The sequence below is a fragment of the Heteronotia binoei genome, chromosome 2 (assembly GCF_032191835.1).
Source record: "Heteronotia binoei isolate CCM8104 ecotype False Entrance Well chromosome 2, APGP_CSIRO_Hbin_v1, whole genome shotgun sequence".
NCBI lineage: Eukaryota > Metazoa > Chordata > Lepidosauria > Squamata > Gekkonidae > Heteronotia > Heteronotia binoei.
The window spans coordinates 161629596-161643058 of NC_083224.1; positions in this window are offsets into that span (position 1 = coordinate 161629596).

Sequence of the window (13463 nt, forward strand, 5' to 3'; positions counted from 1 at the left end):
TCACAATATGTTTGGATTTAATTATGGGAAAAAATGGTAGAGCAATAAATATGCCAAAGTAGGAGACTAATGTATAAAAGTATCTTTCTTAATCATTAAGAGTAATTGAGACTGGTGTTACTCTCTTGCTTTATTTATGCTCTTTCTTCATTTAAGTAATGTTACCCAGATGTGCAAATGTGCATTGATAAAACACTGGAGGTGATCTTATATGTCTGATTCTATCAGGAATGTTCTTCCTTGGTTATGTGTTGGACAGAAGAGTCAAAGAAACCAAAGGTTGTTGCATGCTCCAACTCCATTGATCAATAAAGAAATGGATTGGGGAAAGTCTACTTGTCCTTCCTCCTGTGTTGATTTTATGGTTAAACTGAAAAGCTACTACCTGGCAGCTGAGAGGAAGGGAAGATAATCCATTGTATTTGAAAATCTGCAACATTTTGATCCCTCAAATGGTCCTTTCCCATTGGTAACACTGTGTAAGGCATTCCTTGGTGCCTTTTTGTTATCAGAAGCTATTACATCTTAATCTACTCTACTTCATCTGTTTTCATGGCTGGAAACGAAAAGTGCCAACCTAAGCAAAGTCACATCTGTATTATGTATTGATTTCCAAAGTTTGTTGAGCATCCTTAGGAGCATAAAGTTGAGAAAATGAATGTAGGCATGCAGAGTGCAGCAACAACAACACTCCAACACTGTGAGCTAGATCATGCCATTGACAGTCCCAGGGCTACAAACCCCACACTCATTCTAAGAAGTTTATCAGTACAAGAACAGGCAACAGGAAAGGGGTTAATTACTCTCAAGTTCTCTCATCCCATAAATGGCTTTCACTGGCATCCAGTACTTAAGACTTGGTTATGCCAATGTCGTTCATCCCTAAGAGAGTTCCAATAAAATCAAAGGGCCATCTTCCTCCCTGGCAGGAATGTGACACCTAGGATGTGACAGAGACTTGCTAGATTGCTTGGAGAAATCTATTGCCAGTGCTTCTTTTTTATGACTGAACAGTGTCTGCTTCAGCAGAATATTTTCTGCTTCATTGTGGCTAAGAGCAACATAACCATGGGATAGATTCAGGTGGGTAGTCATATTGGTTTGATGCAACAGAACAAAGTTGGAGTCCAATGGTACCTTTAAGATGAACAAAGCTTATGTGCATGCACACTTCCTGAGATACATCAGATATCTGTTCATGAAATCTTGTACCTAGAATTAAACTTTCTTGGTCTTAAAGGTACCACAGAACTTTGTTCTATAACCATGGGTTGTATAGTTCCTTTGGAAGGGATGTTGGTGCCCTTGCATGATAACTTAGCTGCCAGCACTGGGAGTTGGCATGAGGTTTGAGACAGTTTCGGATGCAGAATGTGGGATCAAGCATAGAGATAGAAGTATTAGGGTCTGTTCACACTATGCTAAATGCTTAACTGTGTAAGCATAGCAAAAATCCAATTGCAAAATGCATTATTTAGTGTAGTGTGAACACACCCTTAGAGTAACACAAGCCTAATTTGAGTTGGGGAATCCATTCATCTCTTTCTACCTGTCAGTGAGGTGGAGTGCTGGCCCTGCTCCCTGCATGACATGCTGTGATGCATGCTGTGTGCATGCTGTTAAATTTGTAGTGCAAAAGTACTGGCATGAACTAGTGATGTTAATCTTTACTTTCCATTACTCTAACCTTCCTTTTCTTTCTTTGGGTTATATCCCTGCTTAGTAAAACTGTCTTGAATGCCAACAAACAGGGTTTATGATTCACCAGGTTGGCCATCTCCCGTGAAAACCATCATGCACTTAAAGTCATAGATTGGCCTTATCATTCTCAGCCATATTTCAACTCAAGCACATTTTTATTCTATTACAAATACACACCTGAAAGGCCTCTTTTTGTGCCTTTGTATTCTCTACTATGGTATCAGCATGTAAACTTGGTTTCTCACCTGTCTAACTGCACTGCAGACTAATATACTTTACATTAGCTATTACTTCTACAAATTCTCATTTTCTCTGTCAAATGATGCGTGAAAGTTTGAATCACTATAGCTTAATAGAGTAAGCGTCTTATCAGCACACTATATCAAAGGCATCCCTCTCTGAACACACAAGGACAGTCTTTAGAAACAACCCCCCCACCCTATTCAGTTCATTGCAAGCAGAGTTTAACCCCCCCCTGTAAAGACAGGATTCAGGAATTCTAGTGTAAAATGGAAGTTTTGTGCCTTTTCTGGAAAGTCTTGTTATGACCTTATAGTGTGCGGTAGCAGGGCAAAATAGTTAACTTAGTTGGGGCATTGGGGCACAGGGCATGGCTGGCAATGTTAGTCCTGGGAAATGTGGAGCTTTCCCTGGGTCTACCAACCTACTAATGAAGGCCAAATTGTGAATACCTTGTTCTCAAACAGTCTTCACTTACTTCCCAGCTTGCCTGCATTCTTTCATCCCTAAGATGAAAGATTTTTTTACCAACTACACCAATTGTGCAGAAAGTTCCAGCAGCAGCCAAAGAATGCTAAAGAAATCCTCAGGTTTGTCAGCTCAACTTTAACCACCCCATTGCAATATTTTCTTTTCTACCACAGTACGGAGACAGCCTATTTCTGTCATCTGTTCTTTGTATTGTCTGTTATCCTCTTTTTGTCATTTTAAACATTCCTTTACTGTCTTTACCAGACTACTACTACCCCAACCCAAAGAAGGACAGGTTAGGGACCAAAAAAACAAACAAACAAGTTTTGGTGGGAGGGTTTTTAAAAAGAAGTCAGGGCACCTGTTGGTTCAGGGTACAGTGTAGTGAGTTAGATTTGTAAAAAAACCCACTCTCAGTTCAGGTTGTGTGAGACTGGCTAAGGGTGACATGAGTGACAGGCAACAGAAGAGGGGCCCTAGGGGCAAGGCCAAGGATTAGCCAGGAGGGGCATGGGTCCAGATCACAAGTAGTTGGGCATGCAGTGACAAGGATTCTGTCGACTTCCTCCAAGCTGAGTGGGTCGAAGTGGTCCAGGATCAAACCAGAAGACACGCACGGGGCCTTGAATTCACTTACTGTATCTAATATGGCAGGGCAGTCGTGGCGGAGGTGGTCTGACCATGGCACCACTTTGGTGGTTATATTGTCCACCGTAACCCCGGCCACAAAGATCAAGTCTAACATGTGCCTGGCCTGGTGAGTGGGGGCTGTGACAAATTGAGATAGTCCTAGTGTCGCCATGGATGACACTAGGTCTGCCACCTGACTAGAGGCCGGGTCATCAGCATGGATGTTGAAATCACCCAGGATTACCAGCCTTGGGTGCTCCAAAGCCCAGCCTGTCGCCGCCTTGAGTAGGGGCGGTAAGGCGCTGGCTGGTGCGTTAGGCGTACGGTATACCAGCCAGACTGCCAACCCCTCTCCAGCCTCCCACACCAGACTGGCACATTCAATACCCTCGATCCTTGGGGCAGGGAGTGCCCTAAAGGAGTAAGCCTCTCGTATGAATAACGCCACTCCTCCCTCCCGCCCGCTAGTCTGCGATTGGTGAAAGACCGAATAACCTGGGGGAGCTGTTTGTGAGAGGGCCACTGTATCTCCCTTTCAAACCCAGGTTTCGGTCACGCATGCCAGGTCCATGTCCTGTTCGAGTATAAACTCTCGAAGGTCTTATTGTTAATGGAGGTCTTATTGTTAATGGACCTGGCATTGCATAACACCAATGAAGGAGGCGGGCTGTTCAACCTGACCCTACTACCTGTCACTGTTGGGATGGGACACAGATTGGAGGGCGAATGAGCACTAACTTGTCTCGGTCTCCCTCCCTTATGTCGTTTGCTCCCACTGCCATACCTCCCCCTCCCCAGGAGCACTGGAATCCCTAGACCAGCCATTCCCTACTGGTAGTAGCCGCTGTCTTAGCCACCACTGGTACACAGCAATCACTAATACTCTCCAGTCCACTCTGCCCTACTAGGTCCCAACAATCGAATCAACGCAATAAAACCCAATCCTCAATTTCTCTTATATATTAATTGGTCAAATAAATAATTTAAATCTGATGGCAGTAATTAATTGTAAATCCCACCCTATTGATTATCTTCAATTTAATTCGCCAATAATATTTATGTAAATTCAGACCCAATAAATACAATAAACAAATCAAATGAGTTAATTAAAAATCAATTTACACCAGTAGTTCATGAGTGTGGAGGTAAGATGTTGTTAAAGTGTAGTGTAAGTTCTTCCAGGTTAAAGTAAGTGCAAGTGCAAGGAAGGGTGTTGAGTGTGGTATAATGTGAGGTAGGATGTTAGGAGTGGTAAAGTGCAAGTCAGTGCAAAGCCAAGCGCTGGCATCGAGGCAGTGCCATGCCCGATGTGACACTGAGAGCTGCAGTCGCCCTACCGGGTGCAGGATCCAGATGAGCAGATGAAAACCACGATAAGGTTTGACCAAAAAATTATGTTAATATTTTCTGTGGGTCTCAGTAGACTGATTTCTTGCACGACAATACATGTTCAGGCAGGACTACATGGCACTTTTGAGAAAATATTGTCCATGTTTGAAGTTAGCGAAGTATAACATGAAGCAGGGCCAGTTCCAGGTTCTGGGAGGCCCTGTACAGAGAGTTCCCAGGGCACCCCCTATGGTCACTACTAGAACCCCTTTTTACCCACCTTTTTACCCACCCACATGTGCCCCCATCTACTTTTGCATCTTTCTTCTGCCACTCACAACACTGATGTCCTTCTCACAACACCCCCCACCAGCCCTACTCCAGCAGTGCTAGGCAGCACATGCAGCTGGGAGCACAGGTGACAAGGCATTCACAAGCAGGCAGTGGAAAGGTGTGAGTGCAAACATCAGAGGAGATGTGTGAGTAGGAAGTCAGCAGCCATGGGCCCTGGCTGCTGTCCCATTTCAGGATATGCTGACACTGGCTCTCATTGGAAGTGAAATAAGAATGGCATAAAATCATCCAATTGGAATTCATATGTTGATCCAGGACATGTCTCCAACCCAGCACTATACCTGAGAGAGCACTAGACACAGTTCTCAAAGAGGTTTTCCATGTCTCATCTTCCAAAGAGTCTATTAGCTAAAGATATCTTCATCCTAAAGTCTCATAGACCTTTGATTTTAATAGCACAGAAATGATTATGCATGGAAGCTAATTAATGCAAATAGAAACTTTAAATATTAAATAGGAATATTATTACCAAGAAATGTGTTGCTCTCGGGTATTGTTTGTGAAAATATGGCTATTTTCATTTTACTGGTGTTAGGGAATTAGGCTATTCTGTACCAAGAACCATAGATTAATCCAGTTCTTTGACAGAGTTGACCTCTGAAGTAAATTTTAAAAGTATATGGGAATTTCCTCCTCAGCACAACATTTGAGGAATTTTAAAGGAAACTACTTCAATATTATTATTTATTGTATGGCAAAGTTACGCAGAGGAAGCATACAATAATATACTACAGTGATAGCAGTACACTTACTCAAGGGCAGTACAACAAATAATAGAATTCCCTGTAAAATGAAAATTAAAATGAATTTGGGACTAAGTTTTGAAGTGACGGCAGAGTTTCCTCATTCCAATTAAAAATTGAAGTTTCTTCTTCAGCTGACACTTCTGTGGAAATCTGAAGGAAAACCAAAAGTCTGGAAAAGTTGGGAGGGAATTTCTTAGCAAGGCTTTACATGCCCCAACTTGCCCAAGGTTTGATGGTTGGGCCAAGGACAGAAGGAAGAGGGGAAAATTTAGGAACATTCTTTAGGAACAAATCCAGCCATTGGTCAGGTTGTACAAATTACTTAAGGTTCTGGCTTGTAAGGACAACATGAACAATCCCCCCCCCCCCAAAAAAAAATGGATTCCACTTCAGCTTTCAGAATGTTCATTTCCTGTCACTGCATGGTATTTAGCATTCTCTTCTGCTGAATGGAAATAAGGGCAGTTTTGTATGTATGCCCATGAAATGCAATATCTTTTGCTCTGCATGAAACCTGCAGTTCCTCTTACACAGTAATAAGGAATGGAATATGTAAGTATAATGAACACAATATAGTGTTATCTCATTTTAGGTATGCATTCTCTATACTCAGAGAAAAAATAGCAGATGCAACTTCTTGAATGTGCCCATTAAAACTGCCCTAAGATTCTGAATACAATGGCCTTAATGAGCCTCAGAGTATTATTGAAGTTTGGTTCGAACACGCATATACATCACTTAATTTCTCATCATGGATATTCCAGATGTCCAGAGCTGAACATATGAACTGCCTCTGCTGGAAACCAATGGCCTGTATTCTACCACATCAGCAAGCAACATTTGAAGATTTCCTCCATTTTAAGGAACCTTCCTCCATTTTGTGGCTCTTCCTTCAGCCTATGATACAGACCAATGTGTTTGAAGTGATGTGGAGTTGTATGAAAAACCACTCAGACATTCAACACCGTTTGATGTTAAGTGGTTAAGAAATGAATAGGCATATTTCAGTGGAAGAATCCTGAGTTTTGAAGGGAAATAACTGGTGTGGTCTAGGTGTGGATAGACATTCCGCATGTCTGACCAAAAGCCCTATGCAGCCATGGTGCTCTGGCTTTACTATTGCCTAGTGATGCCCTCCAATAACAGCAGTCCTCCCTTCTTTTGTGATCACCCAGCAGTGGCAAATTAGTAGGGCACACACTGCCTGTCAAACACTGCCATTGTCCTGCTTTCATCAATGTATAACCTGAATGGGGAAATTCATGGTCTAGTGATGGGATGGGTAAGATTGATGAACTTGAATTTACAAATGAAGTGTGCATATTGTCCAAGATACTCAGATTAATGGATTATGACCCACAATGCAAAAATGGATTATGCAAAAGTATAGAATAATGTCACACTGAAATATGGTGTTTATGAACATTGAGTTCACTGGAGAAAAATATGAGGAAAGAAAGGGGAAAAGAAAAAGTACTGACAGAGAACAGATTTTGTTCCCTCGCACTAAGGGAAAGCTGTACACTGAGACCTTCTGACCTCATATTAATTCATTTCCATTTAAGCAACGCTGTGAAGTGGTTTCTCTTTCTATCAACTTTTGTTTTTTACAGACTTCATCATGCTGTGCCATTTATTGAAATTCCAACCTAGATTTCAAAGATTTTTTTTCCAAAAAGAACTGCAACCTCAAAGACATTAATATAACCAGCAGACCAATGCCAAAATTGAATGTAGAAAAATCAGGTCAAGGGCATCTAGTCTATTAGATTGCACAAATCAACACCTGGTCTAATGATCACTGTATCAGATCAGAAGTTCTCAGTGTTTGTTGCAATGAGTCCCCTTAAATCAGAAGATAGTGTTTTGAGCATCTCAGAGTACAGCTAAAATCAGAAGGGCATTGTGATTTGGCTTGCATTTGTGTGCAAGTGTGTGTAAAGGGCTATCAGGTTGCAGCAGATATATGAGCAAGGGGCTTTCAAAGAAAGTGAGAAGCAGCAGTGATTTGCCATTGCTTTCCTCTGCAGATTCTTTCATGGTTGGAATGTTGTTTACATGGAGGCTTTGCCTTGTTTCCTTAACTACCACCCTGTGATTCTCACTTGTGTTGCTGTATATGATTCTTTGCACCCCTAGTCGGAATAAAGAGGCAGACACATAACTTGTTGGGAAATGGGCCACTTTATTGAATTAAACACAACTGAGCAAGGTGACAGGAGGACGAGCCCTGGGGTCACGCCTCACCCCGCCAAGTCCTACACGGGCGAGGCACCCTGCCCCCGGTCCTAGCCATGCCAATGTGGCTATATCCGGGCGGCAGGCCAAACATGCCCTCCCTTTACCCCCGCCCCGATCACCAGAAGGGGGGGGAGCTAACAAAGGGAGGCATGGACCCGATCCGTATTCCAGGACATTGAGCCGTTAAGCCCATCTGTCTTTCCTACGGATCGCATGCACAACAGGTGCCCAGGCCAGGGTGCTCACCAGCAAGGTCATAATTCCTTGAAAATTCCGCAAAGTGGCCAAATTAGCTACCTAACAAACCACACCACTGCTGGCAGTACAAGGTAGGCGAAAAACACACCACCAAAGTCCAATTAGGTGATGTGAAAAAATTCCTACCTGGCCCCTAATAAGGCGACCGGCATCATCCTGTACTGCTGCAGGGCGGGCGGGCAAACCACTCCGGGAACTGCGTGCAGGAGGGAGGAGCCGAGGCTTCTTAAAGCCTCGGCCCCCGCCCCGACCAATTCCCCGGATGCCCGGGAAAGCTGCCTCCCATCCTCCAGGGCTGCAAAGGACGGCCCCGCGGCGCGCAGCCGCGTTGCGGCGCGGCCAGGGCGGGGCCGAATTCTTTGAGGTCTGCCATCCTAGTACTGACCCTGAGTAGCTTCTGAGATGGAGCTATACTATGCTGCCTTCCCTTCAGTTTTGGGGAACTTAGTGGTGCCCATTTTTGTGGAACAAACATGGTTTAGAACAGGAGTAGACAACCTTTGTTGGCCTGAGTGCTGAAAAACCTGCATCTATCTGTGAAGATGTTGGTATACCAACAAACTGCAGTGCATGGGCATGGTGTGGTTGGGTAAATAACATGAGCTGGGCTTTTTTTGTAGAAAAAGCCCAGCAAGAATTTATTTGCATATTGGGCCACACCCCCTGACATCACCATTGTTTCACAGAGGGCTTTTCTGTAGAAAAAGCTCAGCAGAAGCTATTTGAATATTAGGCCACACCCCTTGATGCCAAGCCAGCTGGAATTGCATTCCTGCTAAAAAAAAAAGCCCTGAACACAAGACAGACTTGGCCAGACAGACTGGGAGCAAGCTAAGCTCCAGTGTCTCAGAAGTTTATCTGAAATTTGGTTGGCAGCCTCACAGGTCCCAGAAGCAATGACAGGCTGAATATTTTCACTAGCAATGCTGAATCTGTAATTTTATCTACAAGTTTTATTTAGTGTATTTGTAGTGTTCCTTGAAAATGTTCATCTGGGTCTAATGGAATTTTGTGAGAGGAAGGAGCTCAGTGGGGAGATGATATCATGCTTTGTGAGGTCATGGGAGCAGTTGATGGCTGACATCTGGTGGGAGATGGGGGGGTAGAAGCATGGGGGTACTGTTTTCATGTGAAATGTGACATCACCAGGAAAAACTGGAAGTGATGTTATGTTATCTATGGTAAAAATCACAGTGTTTGCAATGGTTCTTAAAGTGACATGATATCTATTCCAGGGGAAACTCAGAAATGACATCACATCATGCATCATGATGGTGATTTTTCAAAAATGTTTTACACTGCATGAAGGAACTGCTGCAGGAACTGGTGGGAGTTCTCGCACTTTTATGGGAAACCCAGCTACCATATGTTACTTCTAAGATAAAGGTCAGCTCCTCCAACCCCTACCCTTCCTGTGAAGTCACATCAGTTTACCAAAATTTAAATTTAAAAAATAAATGTGCTGCTTCAAATCATAAAATTTGTCTACCTTTTTTCTCCCATCCTACATCGTATATAGGCTTCTATAGGCATGTATTCTAGAGGCCATACTAACCCTTTGATCTTATATTGTGGTTCTGCTGTAACTGATGATTTGGTGTAGTGGTTAAGTAACTGGAGCCAGTTTGGTGTAGTGGTTAAGTGTGTGGACTCTTATCTGGGGGAACCAGATTTGATTCCCCACTCCTCCTCATGCACCAGCTGATGTGACCTTGATTCAGTCACAAGTTTTTGCAGAGCTGTTCTTTTCAAAGCAGTTTCTGTTAGAGCTCTCTCTGCTCCATCTACCTCACGGGGTATCTGTTGTAGGGGAGGGGAAGGGAAAAGAAATTTTAAGCCACTCTGAGACTTCTTTGGATAGTGAAGGATTGGGTATAAATCCAATCTCTTCTCTTCTTCCTATCCACTTATGTTCCATTCAACCTAAAAAAATCCTTCCCAAATCCTTGAGGTCTATCTCAGTATTAAGGAGAAACATGTACTCTGAAGACTCATAGGAGGAAGCAAGTCAACAGCAATCCCATTTCTGTCTCTGTCTGCAATAGGGTTGCCAGATCCAACTCAAGAAATATCTGGGGACTTTGGGGGTGGAGCTGGGAGACTGTCCCATTCCGTAAAAATAAATAAATAAATATGCAGCAGTGCAATTTCCCTGAATACAATTGTCATTTCCTCCTCCTCCTTAAGGCATTCAAATGGTTCCACAGCAGCTGCACTTCCTCTAAAATGAAAGTGAACTCTCACACACAATCACACTCACAAAGCAGCTAAAATAAACAGTTTGCATGCCCGCACTTTTGTGATCTCCCTTGGGTAATGGTATAGATAGCTTTATTCACTGGAGTTGCTAGATGTAACAATCTGCTATATTTCAATCAATTTATGGAGAGAGAGTTCTAAGGGGTGGAGTTTTCCTTTATCCCATATTCAGGTTCTAGTTAACTCTTTACTATCCTTTTTACTATGCAAACAGCTTCTGAAAGGATTGTAAAATGAACAAAGGGATTGGGCTCTCTGACTTCCTCTCTCTCACACACATATGGCTCATCCTGCTCACAGGTCCAGCCCTAGACTGTCTGGCACCCTAGGCAAGGCTAACTTCTGGCACCCCCCTCTGCACTGATAATGTCACTGAGTCACATGGAGGCACCCAATTTGGCAACCCCAGAATGCTGGCACCTGCCTGCAACCCCCCCCCCCCCCCCGCAGCTTCAGTCTTGCTGAGATTTAAAGGCACACACACCTTCAAAACAGAAGCAGTTGCAAGCTTCTGAATCTGCCTGAGATTTAAAGGCACATTGTGGCTGTTGGGACAGGGCTTCCCTCCATCAGCCAACTGGCTGCTGGCAGGGAGAAGCCTGAAAAACTGGGGGATCCCCTGTCCAGACCTGGGGACTAGCAAGCCTTATCTGAAACTTGCCTCCTGGCCTTTGTCTTTACGCACAAAAGCCAATCCATCTCTATGGTATTCCATAGGAGAATCAGTAGCTCTATATATTATCCACCATCTGTAGCGATTCTAGGACTCCTATTATCCACAGAGTGTACAGTATACTAGAGATTCTGCCACTGACAGGTGCCATTTCCTCCAGGAAAACTTTGTAGTCTTGAAAGCAGTTCAAATTTTTGAAAAACTCCAGGCCCCACTTTAAGACTGATAGAGATATTACTTGGTTATTTGTTGAAACCACTGGATTGGAGTCACATGGACTGATATGGCTGTTTATCATCAGTTTCTGTAGGCACAACCTGTAGTTTAATTTTCATATTACCATGCCTGTGGTAAAGCATAGTAATTTGTTCTCCCATTCCCTCATAAATGGTTACAGCTTTTATTCATTCTCAGGCATACACTGAACAAATGTTCACATGAAGGTGGTTCTACTTCTCAGACAGAGCCCTGGTTCCCAAACTGCTCTCAGAAACCAGAAGTAGAAAAACTCGTTCTTCTCTTCAGCCTCCCAGAGCTGCTGGCTCACATTTAACATTGGTTCAAGCAAAATGCCCCTGGGGAGCAGCATTCTAACATGCTTCTCATACCCAATAACTCTAAAAAAAACCCAGGGCTTTTTTCCTGGTTGAATGCAGTGGAACAGAGTTATGAAACCTCTTAGTGCAAACAAAATCCCCCCAAAATGTTTAAAAGTTCATGAGGGGCACCCATGTGTTTCGTCATTTCCCTCTTGAGAGTTATGGCACCTCTTCTCTCCACACCCCCACCCCCCGCCACCGAAAGAAAAGAGCCTTGGCACCAATTACCCACATACCAGCAATAAAGAACTTTTGACTTGGTGATGAAGCAAGACTGCAAGTTTGGAAAAGGAATAAGTAGACAGCCTAAGCAGAAAAAAAAATCAGAAATGAATTTCATTAAAAAGGAATCACGCAATGCATCAAAACTGGGCAATTAGCTACCTGGACGTGAGATTGATTCCAAACACTAAGAATCTGAATAAATTATTCTGGTCAGGTAGGGGAAGGGATGAGGGATTGAAAGGGGATAAGGCAGAGACACACACACACACAGAAATCTATAGCTACTGAACCTGAGATACAATAGAGCACAAATCTAGATAGCTGTGCAGTAAATCCAGAAAGGCAAAACAGTATCCCTGTTTGAATGCATGTTTGATCTATGTACAGTGTACACTTTATCTTTTAAAATACATAAGTATTAAACAAGCATGCACAGTTGGATGTGCAATATAAACCCCACATTTTTCCAGGTACTGATCCCTGTGTTCAATTGCAAAGTGAACGTGTGCCAGCACTTGCTTACAAACAGAGGTACACATGTTCACTCTAACTTGTGAACAGGGCTTTTGTGTCATGCAGCTCAGCAGCTTAAAACAGGGGTCCCCATAGGGTTGCCAAGTCCAATTCAAGAAATATCTGGGGACTCTAGGGGTGGAGCCAGGAGACTTTGGGGGCGGAGCCAGAAGCAAGGGTATGACAAGCATAATTGAACTTCAAGGGAATTCTGGCCATCATATTTAAAGGGACCACACATCTTTTAAATCCCTTCCCTCCATAGGAAATAATGAAGGATAGGGGCACCTTATTTTGGGGCTCATAGAATTGGACCCCCTGGTCCAATCTTTTTGAAACTTGGGGGGTACTTTGGGGAGGGGTACTGGATGCTATGCTGCAAATCTGGTGCCTTAACCTCAAAAAACAGCCCCCCCCCGAGCCCCAGATACCCGCGGATCAATTCTTCATTATTTCCTATAAGAATAAGTCTCCATAGGGAATAATAGAGTTCCCTCCCCTCCCCCCGTTTTCTCTCCCTCTCTCACACACATGCTTAACTGTCTCTGGTGGAAGTGGGCAGCCTGTTGGTCTGAAGCAGTAGAACAAAGCAGGAGTCTCTGGTGCCTCCACAATGAGGTCTGGAAAGTACAGGGGCTATGCTGCTCTTTTACACACACACTCACTTGTCCAAAAGGACAGCAAAACAAACAGAGGAGCTTCACTCTCATGAGGTCTGCTGTTGTTAACCCTTCCCCATGAAGTACTTCCTGCTCCAATTTAAAGGCACACACACATTTTAAAATTGGACCTGTTTGCAGGTCCTGCCCAAGATCTAGAGGTACAGGGTGGCTGTGGGGGAGGAGCTTCCCCTGCCAGCCAGCTGGCTGGAGGTGGGGGGAAGCCTGTAAAACCGGGGAATCCCCTGCTGGAACCTGGGGATTGGGAAGCCTAGGTCCCCAACCCCTGGGCCACGAACCGGTACTGGTCTGTGGCCTGTTTGCAACCCAGCCGTGAGTTGTATAATTATTTCATTATATATTACAATGTAATAATAAAAATAAAGTGCACAATTGTATCATCCCAAAACCATCACCCCCCCCCCCTCCATCCTCAGTCCTTGGAAAAATTTGTCTTCCACAAAACCGGTCCCTGGTGCCAAAAAGGTTGGGGACTGCTGACTTAGAAGATGAAAATAGTCTTCTGGCATGGAAAAAACTCACTTTTGGGAAGGATTCTGTCCCC